General features: G+C 37.2%; 1 long non-coding RNA gene across 1 annotated transcript; it reads right to left on the reverse strand.

Annotated features, from left to right (window-relative positions):
* Positions 1-3,245: 3,245 nt before the first annotated feature.
* LOC147648176 (uncharacterized) lies at positions 3,246-6,719 on the reverse strand. The gene is made up of 3 exons (XR_015280813.1): positions 6,406-6,719; positions 3,604-5,350; positions 3,246-3,487 (listed from the first exon to the last, which is right to left on the reverse strand). It is a non-coding gene; the product is annotated as an uncharacterized LOC147648176 (long non-coding RNA).
* Positions 6,720-9,847: the final 3,128 nt, after the last annotated feature.

Consider the following 9,847-nt stretch of genomic DNA (forward strand, 5'->3'; position numbering starts at 1 on the left):
CACAAATTTCTCCACTGGTGCCATTCAAAATCATATTTTTTTCATTGCACTTACAGATCTACCCAGAAAGAGAAGGGAAAATAGTATCAGAGTGTGATTTACATTACGCTGGATTTTACTGCACTTTGGCATTGCAAAGAAATCTTTGAAATAGTTGAAAACTACATAAGGAATTAGTCAGTTTCTAATTCACAGAAGAAAATATTCTGAGATAAGTGAGGTAACCAAAACATTGTGGCTTAAAGAACATTCTGAGCAATTGCTATTTCAGCTGTCTCAATCCACAAGATCCTATTAGAACAGACCAGTAGTAAAGAACATTCACAGCCTTTTTTTACCTGAAAATATTAACTCTCACTCAGGTGGATGATGCACAGAATTAATGAATTAGTACAGATTTTGTTTGCAGGATCAGAGTTTGGCATCTAGTAGTGTGCAGCAATAAAAGAGAGACTGATTTGACATCTTTAATTCAAGTGAAAATACAAGAGGGCTAGTCTGAAGTTAGTGATGTGTCTTTGGATTTAGATCACTGTTGCTAAAAATAGAAAGTGACAGTCTATTTTTAGATAATCCAGAGCTATTATAGGTTGGAACCTTGCAACTGTGTTACCTGCTGCCTTCATAAAAAACCTCAAGCATAGTTGAAAATATATGATTAATTTCAATACAGTTTGGAATAATCCTTTACATGCAAATGTGCCATGGACTTCAGGAGACTGTTTCCTGTCATACTTTAATTGCTGATGGATGAAGGTCTCTTTATCTCTGCAGAACCTTTAAGCCCTGTTTATACCACAGAATTTTTTTTTTTCAGACAACGCTTGAAAAGCACATTAAATAATATTTAACAGAGCTAATTTCTAAACTGATGTGAGATGTGTTGATATTGCTGACTATGTCTTGGCTTCCTCAAAAGACAACAAAACCATTCTGCGCCCAGAACAAAGAAGACCAGAAGTGTTAGCAACAAAACTCACGGAAATTTCTTCTTTTCTTTTCAATAGCTGTACAGCAAGAAGAAAGAAGCAAGTGGTGGTAAGGGAAGGAAGTACTCCTGTTCATGGGGAATCCCACCTGCATGAATCCATTTGAGTGTACTCAGGCAGAAACAGTGGGCAGGGCAACTAAGCTTCCCAGGCCTAGCAATTAAGTATAAAAAGCTGTCTTTATCCAAAGAGATCATCTGTATTCTGGAAATTTCCACCATGTTTCTTTCTGAAGTCCTACATTTTTTAAAGTTCAGAGCAGCAGGATCAGTAATTGTTATGGGATAGCAGTGGCTGTAAAGTCATCCATGCTGAAAAACTAGGGCAATTTATTGAATCAACAGGAGTGATCCATGTCACTATCAATTTGTTTGAACTCTGTGTATTGGGGTTTTTGGTTTTCAGAGGGGGAAAGTTGTTGTTGGTTTGGTTTTTTTTCTGATTTGTTTGAATTTTCTGTTGTCTGTCAGAAATCAGCTGCTGTTGGTGAAAATTTGACATGAATAGCATTGTCTGTGGGTAGCACAGGCAACATTTGGTCTTACCTTCGTGCCATTGAGGAGACTTGAGCTTTTAGGACATTGGTGCTTTTCTCTGGGGCAGGCAGAGGGGGAGAGAAGGATTAAAGTGAGAAAATTAAAACGAAATAATAAAAGGAAGCTGGAAACCAGTGAAATGTTATTAAATTTGCAGCACTGCAACCCCCAGTTTTTCAGAAATAGCAAACTAGATCCTTAAACGTGACATTGGCTTCAGAATAAAAATATAGGAATGCCCAGATTTAAAAGAGAGAGAGCCCTTATAATATGAGAGAAACCTTATAATATGCTAGTCAAAGCTGGAAATGTCTGTATCATTCCATGCATTCATTATTTTTGTAATTTGTCTTCTGTTTTTTTCACCTGTTAGTACTCATGGTTTTTTTCAATAGTTATAAAGAGCTGAGCCTAAAAGATGCTGGATCTAATTCTCTGAGGTTCACTTTTATATAACGCTTCTAATATCCAGTGAATGGTCATAAAACTCCAAGTGCTGTCAATACTGATTAGATTAAATTTATTATATCAACTTAGTTAAAATAATTCATTACATTGAGTATTTTGTTTTCTTTGATTAGTGTTGCACATAACTGAAAGGAAAAATTTTTATCCTCATTGTGATTCACAGTCAAAGTCATAATTAGCAACCCTTGTATTATTTGAGCATTGAAAAGAGAAGGATATTGAGTCTGTAAATAATCCTACCTTTTACAGATTAAATAAAGAGTCCAGCAAAAAAGGTATTGCCCAGAGCAGAATAAAATTGAACGGTTCAGCATGCATAGAAACTCTTTTGTTTCTATTTTTTATCTATTAAAAATTTAATTTTTGAAATGTTTTATGCTAATACTTGTCTTTATATCTTGAAGTAATTTATTAAAACCACCTAAACTGTCATATGCTGAGGAACAACTTCAAAATCTGAGAAGCTCAAGACTTCAAATCTGGCAATCAAATACCCGAGGTAAGAGAGACTTAACAATACACATGCCAAACCTGAGGTAAAGGTGTTTTAGAAGACATAGGTTTATAATGTGGGCTTTTAAACGATATTTTCAAACATGTTTTTGTACTTCATAAATCTTGAAAAGGGAAATAAATGGGAAAAGAAATAAATGTAAGTCAATTGTATGCTTTTTTGTAAATTAACACTCTTCCAGTAGTAGGTTTGCCTGATGAAGTAGATTTTTCTCCTTACAATGCACATATGGCTAAGGCACCTCCTACCAAATATGTTGGTTAAAAAACTGCAATTTTTCTTGTGTTATTAATAGATAATAATGTTTGCTCTAATTATTCATCATACTTGGGCATCTCAATCACAGAGGAATTAGTTGATAGGCATGAGAAGAGTTATCCTCTGTTGCAGTAGGCAAGAGAAGGTGACAGTGGATCAGAGGGGCTTGGCCCACCCTTTAGAGGTATGGCCACACCAGAAAAAGATGGAAAAAGATTCTGCTCTGATTGTGCCAGTCTGTTTTAGAAAACAAGTCTGCTTGCTACAATGTGAATCCTCTGAGAAAATCCCCATGTTCCCTACCACACTGGATCCTATCAACAGGCCTAGTCATGTACACCCACCTTCTCTATTCCCTTTCTAGTCTGCCACTGCATAGTTAGAGATACCCATCACCTGAACATCAAATAATTCTTGTATGGTTAAGAAAGAAGCAAAGCAAGACACCAGTTGAGGCACACTCCGTACCCAATTATATTAACAAGTACCAACATCTTTATTTGTGTGTTGAGTTAATACAGCATCCATAATGTCACAAAAGGAGAAAAGTTACCTACTTTTGGCTAATCTCTTCCATGGTGTGGCGGTCAAGCTTCTGGCAGTTTAGGGGCGTAAAATCAGCAGCTGGACCTCAGCATGGTCTTGGTTTTGCCTTCGTGTTTGCACTGGTGATCCTTGTGGTGACTCTGAATGTCCTGTCTTTCCTTGTTTCTGGAGAAACACTGGCAGAATAGGTATTACAGATGTGAAATAGTGAGTAGAGAAAGAAGATGAAACCATTAACAGAGACATTGATTTTTGTTTGTTTGGATAGAAATGTACCCAAAAGCTAACTTACTTCAGATTTCCTGGGCAATTCCCTCAGCCTGTGGTTGGGAAGAAGGAAGAAGTATGGTACTCCAGCTCTTACAGGTTTGGAGGAGCAAACACTCCCTTATGTCTCCTGAAGGCACAAGGCATGGGCTGAATCCCTCCATCTTGGTCCTAGCACTGCTGCCAGGGCATGAAGGGGTTGGCCCATGCAGACCCCAACCCAGGATATGAAAAACCCATGCTGGCCTGCTCGAATGGCTAAAAGCGATGAGCACCAAATATATCCAAGGACTCGAAGACAATTCAAACTTCCAGCTGTTGCTCTATCCCTTTTAATAATTTGATAGTGTATCATTTGGACAGCATTGCCCTAAAGAAATGTAGCACTTTGGACTGTTTTTAACAGTCAGGTCTCCTAAGAACTGCTGATTTTCTAGGCCCACTGCTTCAAGCTACTGTGAAAAACAAAACCTTCTTTTTCTCCTTTATCTTGGCTTGGGATATGACCAAAAAAAGCCCCAAACAACAAAAGACATACTCCTAGTAATTGTTACCTACAATTGGAGCTGGTGCCAGGAATTAAAAGCATGATTTCTTTAAGTTATGAGATTCTTCACATAGCCTAATACCACAGCACTGACCCTACTGGGTCTTTTCTAAACAAATTAAAAAAAAAAAAAAAAGGAAAAAGAAGGGAAGGAACCCAAAGTTCCAAAGTTTTAAGCATCAAATTACTAAAAAAACAGAAATGGTATTTTCTGTCTTAGATGTTTAAGAAAGTTTCATGAAAGAGATGAATATTAAGCCAAACATTTGGTTGGCTGTGCTGCAGCAGGCTGCAAGAATGTAAACTTTTTTCAATGACTTCAGCTCCAAATTTAAAAGCTAGGATTTTTAGCAGTGAGCAAGAGACTATATTTGGCAAAAAAATTCTGCTGGCTTTACTTAGTCACCCAGCACATTCAAAACAATACTCCTTTATCAAAAAACAATAGTCTGGTTTATTCACAGCATGTGTAGAACTTGGACCTTCCACCAAATTCCACTTTCTTCTCTTGCAATATGTCTGTTGCTGTCTAATGTGCTCAACAGTGCCTGCACTTCATTTTCAGCAAATTAAATTTATGCCTCACAGGAATTGTGGTTTGGTTGTGGCACTGCTCCTAGGTATGGGTGGGGTTTGTTTTTTCAAGCAGCTCTTGTTTAGCCACATGGGTACGTGCTGTCACACCACATAACAAAATCTTCTCTATAATAACTGGTTTAAGTAGCCATCCACCTCACGAAAGTGAATCCCATTTAATTTACTTTGTGTTTACCATGCTCCCTTTCAAACTGTACTGCTGGCACACATGGGTATTTATACTACTTTTGTTTTAAACTATTTATTTAGAGTTGAGACTTCAGTAACACTTGTTGTAAGATTTATAGTGCTTATTTAAAACCAAGGTTCTAAAAAAGTAATATTTCAAGGAGAAGGAAGCACACAATGAACTTGTAGGCTTGGGAGTCCATTCTCTCCCTGGATATGATGAGAACCTCTGTACATTGCTGAAGAAGGAGCCCTGCCTGTGAGGAAGAATGTATATGTCTGTGTTTATGTGATTATGCTTGATCAAAACCCATCATCATCTGCAGTCTTCCTGCAAAAATCCAAGGGGCTGATCAGGGAAAGCAGGCTTGGAATCTTGGATCACTGTACTCCTGTGGCAGAGGCAGATCTGATGGGATACTCTGTGGTCCATGGGTAAGCTCAGATCTTGTGCTGAACTCTGAGGAAAATAAAAACAACAAAATGAGATGCACAAAATAAAAGAGGACTCTTACTCAGACACTGAAATTATATGATCCAAAAGTGGCTTTCAAAAAACTAGCAGGAGAAAAAAGTCTTCCACTTTCTAGTAAAAGCTTTCAGGCTTGCTGTAGGGCAGGAGGACACATTATTTTGTCAATAAGTAAACAATCTTCATATAGATAGATATTATGCTCTCAAGTGCCCATTTTCTATGGCTAGGAGAATGAACAGCAACACGTATGGAGTGCACAGATTTCTTTTTGTTTACAGGAAAAAAGCTATATTTTATGAAGCTAAAACTTGGCCTAAAAATTTTGGTCTGTGTTTTTGTATAAACCTATGGTTTTTTTGTTATCTTTTTACCCTTTCAAAAGCAGTATTTCAGAATTATGATTTAGAAAGCCACTGGTATATATATCTCAGAAATACTTAAACAATGTGGAAAAATAATGAAGGAAAAGTATTGTTAAGGATTTGTTTTTTTCAATCTTTTTGAAAGTTACAAAGACCATAAAATTGCTTGGCAAACTCATAAGCCTCTCTCTTGAGACCACAAAACTCGATTTTTTACAACAAACTTGTGAAATAACAGAGAAATGGGTGAAATGACATAACCACATTTAGACTTTCAGTTAATCAGCAGTAGATTGATCTAGCTCTCTTGATTCTCTATCCTGCGCTGTGGCTTCTAGGGTTCTAACCTTTTAAAAGCTTATATTCTTAATGATATTTACTAGAATCAATTCTGCATAAATTGGGTTGGTTTTAATGCAAGACCAGTTTAAACCTTGACAAAAAGCTGTCAGGAGAAAGCCAACGTATTTTCTCTCTTCTCTGATACCAAAGAAAAAGTATTGTCTTAGTTTAGGGCAAATTAGGGAGGAAAACTCCAAATGGGGATTTCCTCAGGGAAATGCCCCCTCCCCACCCCTGGTCCGGGAAAGAGGAAAAAAACAGGAAAAAAAGTTCCTTGGAGAGAAGTGGAAAAAGCTGTTTATTGAACAGAAATTGAGTAATATTAAATAATAAAACCTCTCGCTGTTCGATGGGATGGTAAGTCTAGGAAGAAAAGTCCTTTCCATGTGGTGCAGCTCGGCTCGCCTCAGGTTTTTATCAGTCCCTCCAGCGCTGGAAAATGCCGAGGCCCAGGCCCCGGTGGGCCACAGGCGTGAGCTCCCGGGGTTTGGCTGGGTGTTCAGTCCAGAGCAGGTTTGCACAGATCCAAGAGGGAAGAAAAAAAGGAAAAAAACAAAGGTCCAGGGAACTCTTCTGCCTCAGCTAACTAAAACTAACTAAAAGCCAGAGAGAAGCTCTGTCCCGCTGTCTGTCCATGCTGCAGACACCACAGTCCAGGAGCGGGGTGTGTGGGAGTGATGTTTTCCTTAACACACTGCGTGCTTCTTCTTCCCCCTCTCTTGCTCTCAAAGCCTCTCAAAGTCTTAAAAGTGCAGAACTTAATATATAACATAAACCAGACGACTGGGGATACCAGTATCATAAAGTCACCCCAGGACAGGTATTTAAAGAAAGAAAAAAAAGTAAAAATAAGATTATAAAAAGTAATAGCAAGTACAATACATCCCAACACACAAACACACACACACACACACACACACACACACACATATATTTACATACATATAAATAAGTGCTAACCTTAAAACCTCATGGTTCACCCCTCCGTGGTCTCCCCATTCAAATAACTGTCCTTGATATCTTTTCTTTATTCAAAGCAGCAGAAACTGGACACAAAACTTTACAGCTTGTTAAAGCTGTCTTTTCAAAAGGTTCAGTATTTGAGGCTAATGAGTAGGAAGAGAAAATGAGCTTGGAAAATACAGTATAATCTTTATAGCACGGGCTCTAGGGCAGGTTGATCACACAGACAGTGTCAGTGTTTCTGCATCTTGCAAAACATGTAACATGATACAGTTTTACCCAGGCTGGAAGCATGCAGAGGACTGAAGCAGGGCCTCCATGATCTGACCTATGTGCACCCCCAAAAACTGCATCTCTGCATCAGGGTAGGAGGAGGGGAGAACAGGTGAATTTTTTTCATGAAGAGTATAATTACATAATTACAAATGGCAATTTCTTACTGAAAAGTTAGTGAAGGCAAAACAGCATGAAATAATTCATTACTCATAACAGGGTTAAAATAGTCATGTTGGTAATATACTCAATTGATAATCTTCCATATAGGACCTTTTCTTTACTTCTTTTCTAGGTCTCTGCAGAGGAGGAACATACTATTATCCAAAACAACAATTAGATACCTTTTAGGAGTTTTTTACAGGACATTCCTGTCTTGACCCATTTGGATGCTACAAAGCAATGCAGTTGATTTTTGTTTTCAAGTAACTTTAGAAATACATAAGCCTCTGCAGAGGAAAAACCTTTATTTATAAAGAGATCTTCTTCTAAATGTAAAATTACTGTTAGATATATTGCAAAGATGGAAAGAAACAGAGTGTCATTTGAATGGTAGCTTTTTTCCTTCAAATTATCTTTTCAGTTTAGTTATTAAGAGTAGTTACATTAGTATCAATTTCCTTGTGCTGCCTGTGAAGCTGTGGATTTATGAAACATCATTAGAGTGAAATCTTACTGCCAGAGCTGTGAGTAGAGTTTCACGTAGCTACAGACAAGTGCAGGTGGTCAGTGCTAAAAAAGTGTCACTGTCAAACATTTTACCTCATTTATAAGTGGTACAAGAAAGCCATTGCAGCAACAAATCACTCAGCCCTTGTGGCCACGAAGTGGGGAGGGCACCGCTAAGCAGGAAATTAATTGTGAGCTGGCAGGCAATTTGTTTTGAACAGTGTGAAAAAGGGTGATTTTTCCCTTTCTCTAATCTTATTTTTGTTTGTAAGTTTGGTTTTTATGTTTGCTTGTTTGTTTAGTAAGAACTGTTTGAACAACAGTGTTACTATAAACTGATTCATAACAACAGTTCAGGGATTTCTGTAAAGGTGTATGTGCTTATTGGTGTTGTTTTCAGTTATTTTCCATTCAGTCTTCTTCAGACGGTAAACTGCATATGTGAAATAACAGCTGTGCTTGTGACAGACCCATATTCCTCATGATGGTTTCAGTGGTGACTGAAGAGGAATTTTAGTTGGGCTGTCCTGTAGAAACGGGCTAGAGATGGCTTGTGCTCAAAATGATAAGAAGAATTTTTCATGTTTGCTTGGACTGTACTGTCTGACACAGTGCACAATTTAGGATACTGGCATCTAAAGAGACCTGGACTTTTTTCAAGAGAAAACTAATACAGTTAAAAGGTCTTTCTAGAGAGTAAAGTTAAACATTCAAGTAGAGCTGTTTACAAAGAAATATTTTCTAGTAGAGTCTAAATGATTTGGTTCTCAGAATGACAAAAAAAATCCCCAGAGAAGACTACCAAAGTCAAGCTGAAACAAAACCCAGAATCTTACTTTGAATTTTAATTTTTGAGAATATTTTAAGATTTTTTTCCTAAATTTAATGTTTATTTAAAAGCTAATAAAGTCAGATAAGAGAATTAGAATATACCATAATATAATAATAAAAAAACAATTTCTATGTAGACTTTCAATTGCTAAATTATTTTATGTCAAAAGCTAGAGAATGAATGCTTCTAAATATAGTGCATTGGAATTTTCTTATCAGTTAATTTTTTAGAAGCTCTACACTTAAGAGCACCATAGTAACAGCTCTGCAATCTGATATTTCATTACACTTAATCCTCTGAGAGCTTCACTGAAAACATTTCCTCTGGGATCAGAGAGAGTAGAAATCAATTCTGATAATATCAGAACAAATTTAAAGATCAAAACTCCCTGGAAAGTATGTAATGAATAAATAAAGAAATCTTTATTCCTTGTCTAGTCTTTTTCACTTCTTTTCTACTTTGTTGTGCTCTAAACAAATATTTTTGTCTTGCAAATGTTAATATCTTGAAAGATTTTATAAATATGTGGCTGAAATCATTCACTCTGAATTATGTATTTAAGCTACTACTATTTGCAAAGTAGACTGTGAGAAGGTCAAAGTAACTGATGCCATTGAGATATTGAAGGCATCTTTGGCAATCACTTGTGGTTTGGGCATATGGGTCCAGTGTACATCAAGTCTCTATTGAGGGCTGAATCTGCATATCATTTATTCCACCCCCCCAAAATAAGCCCAACATTTATGATGATGAGAAGAGCACTCTAAGCACAAGTCCAGCTATAGTTCCTGTCCTGTGGTTTACTGAGGAAGAATTCTGTTTTACATGGTTGATGTCACCTCACCCTGCAACTGCCTGCTCCAGCACCAGCAAAGTCCATCCAAGCATTTTTGTTTAATATATTGCAGTCTTTAAAAAAGGGTTAGGTTGCCCTAATTATATGGTTAAGAAACCTATCATATGTCACAGACCACCTTGGCATTCCTGAAGGAGGACCAACAGAAATGTCACACTTTGTCATCAGCTGAAGCTGTCCTTTAA

The sequence above is a fragment of the Cyanistes caeruleus genome, chromosome Z, assembly GCF_971803275.1.
Source record: "Cyanistes caeruleus chromosome Z, bCyaCae1.hap1.1, whole genome shotgun sequence".
Classification (NCBI taxonomy): Eukaryota; Metazoa; Chordata; class Aves; order Passeriformes; family Paridae; genus Cyanistes; species Cyanistes caeruleus.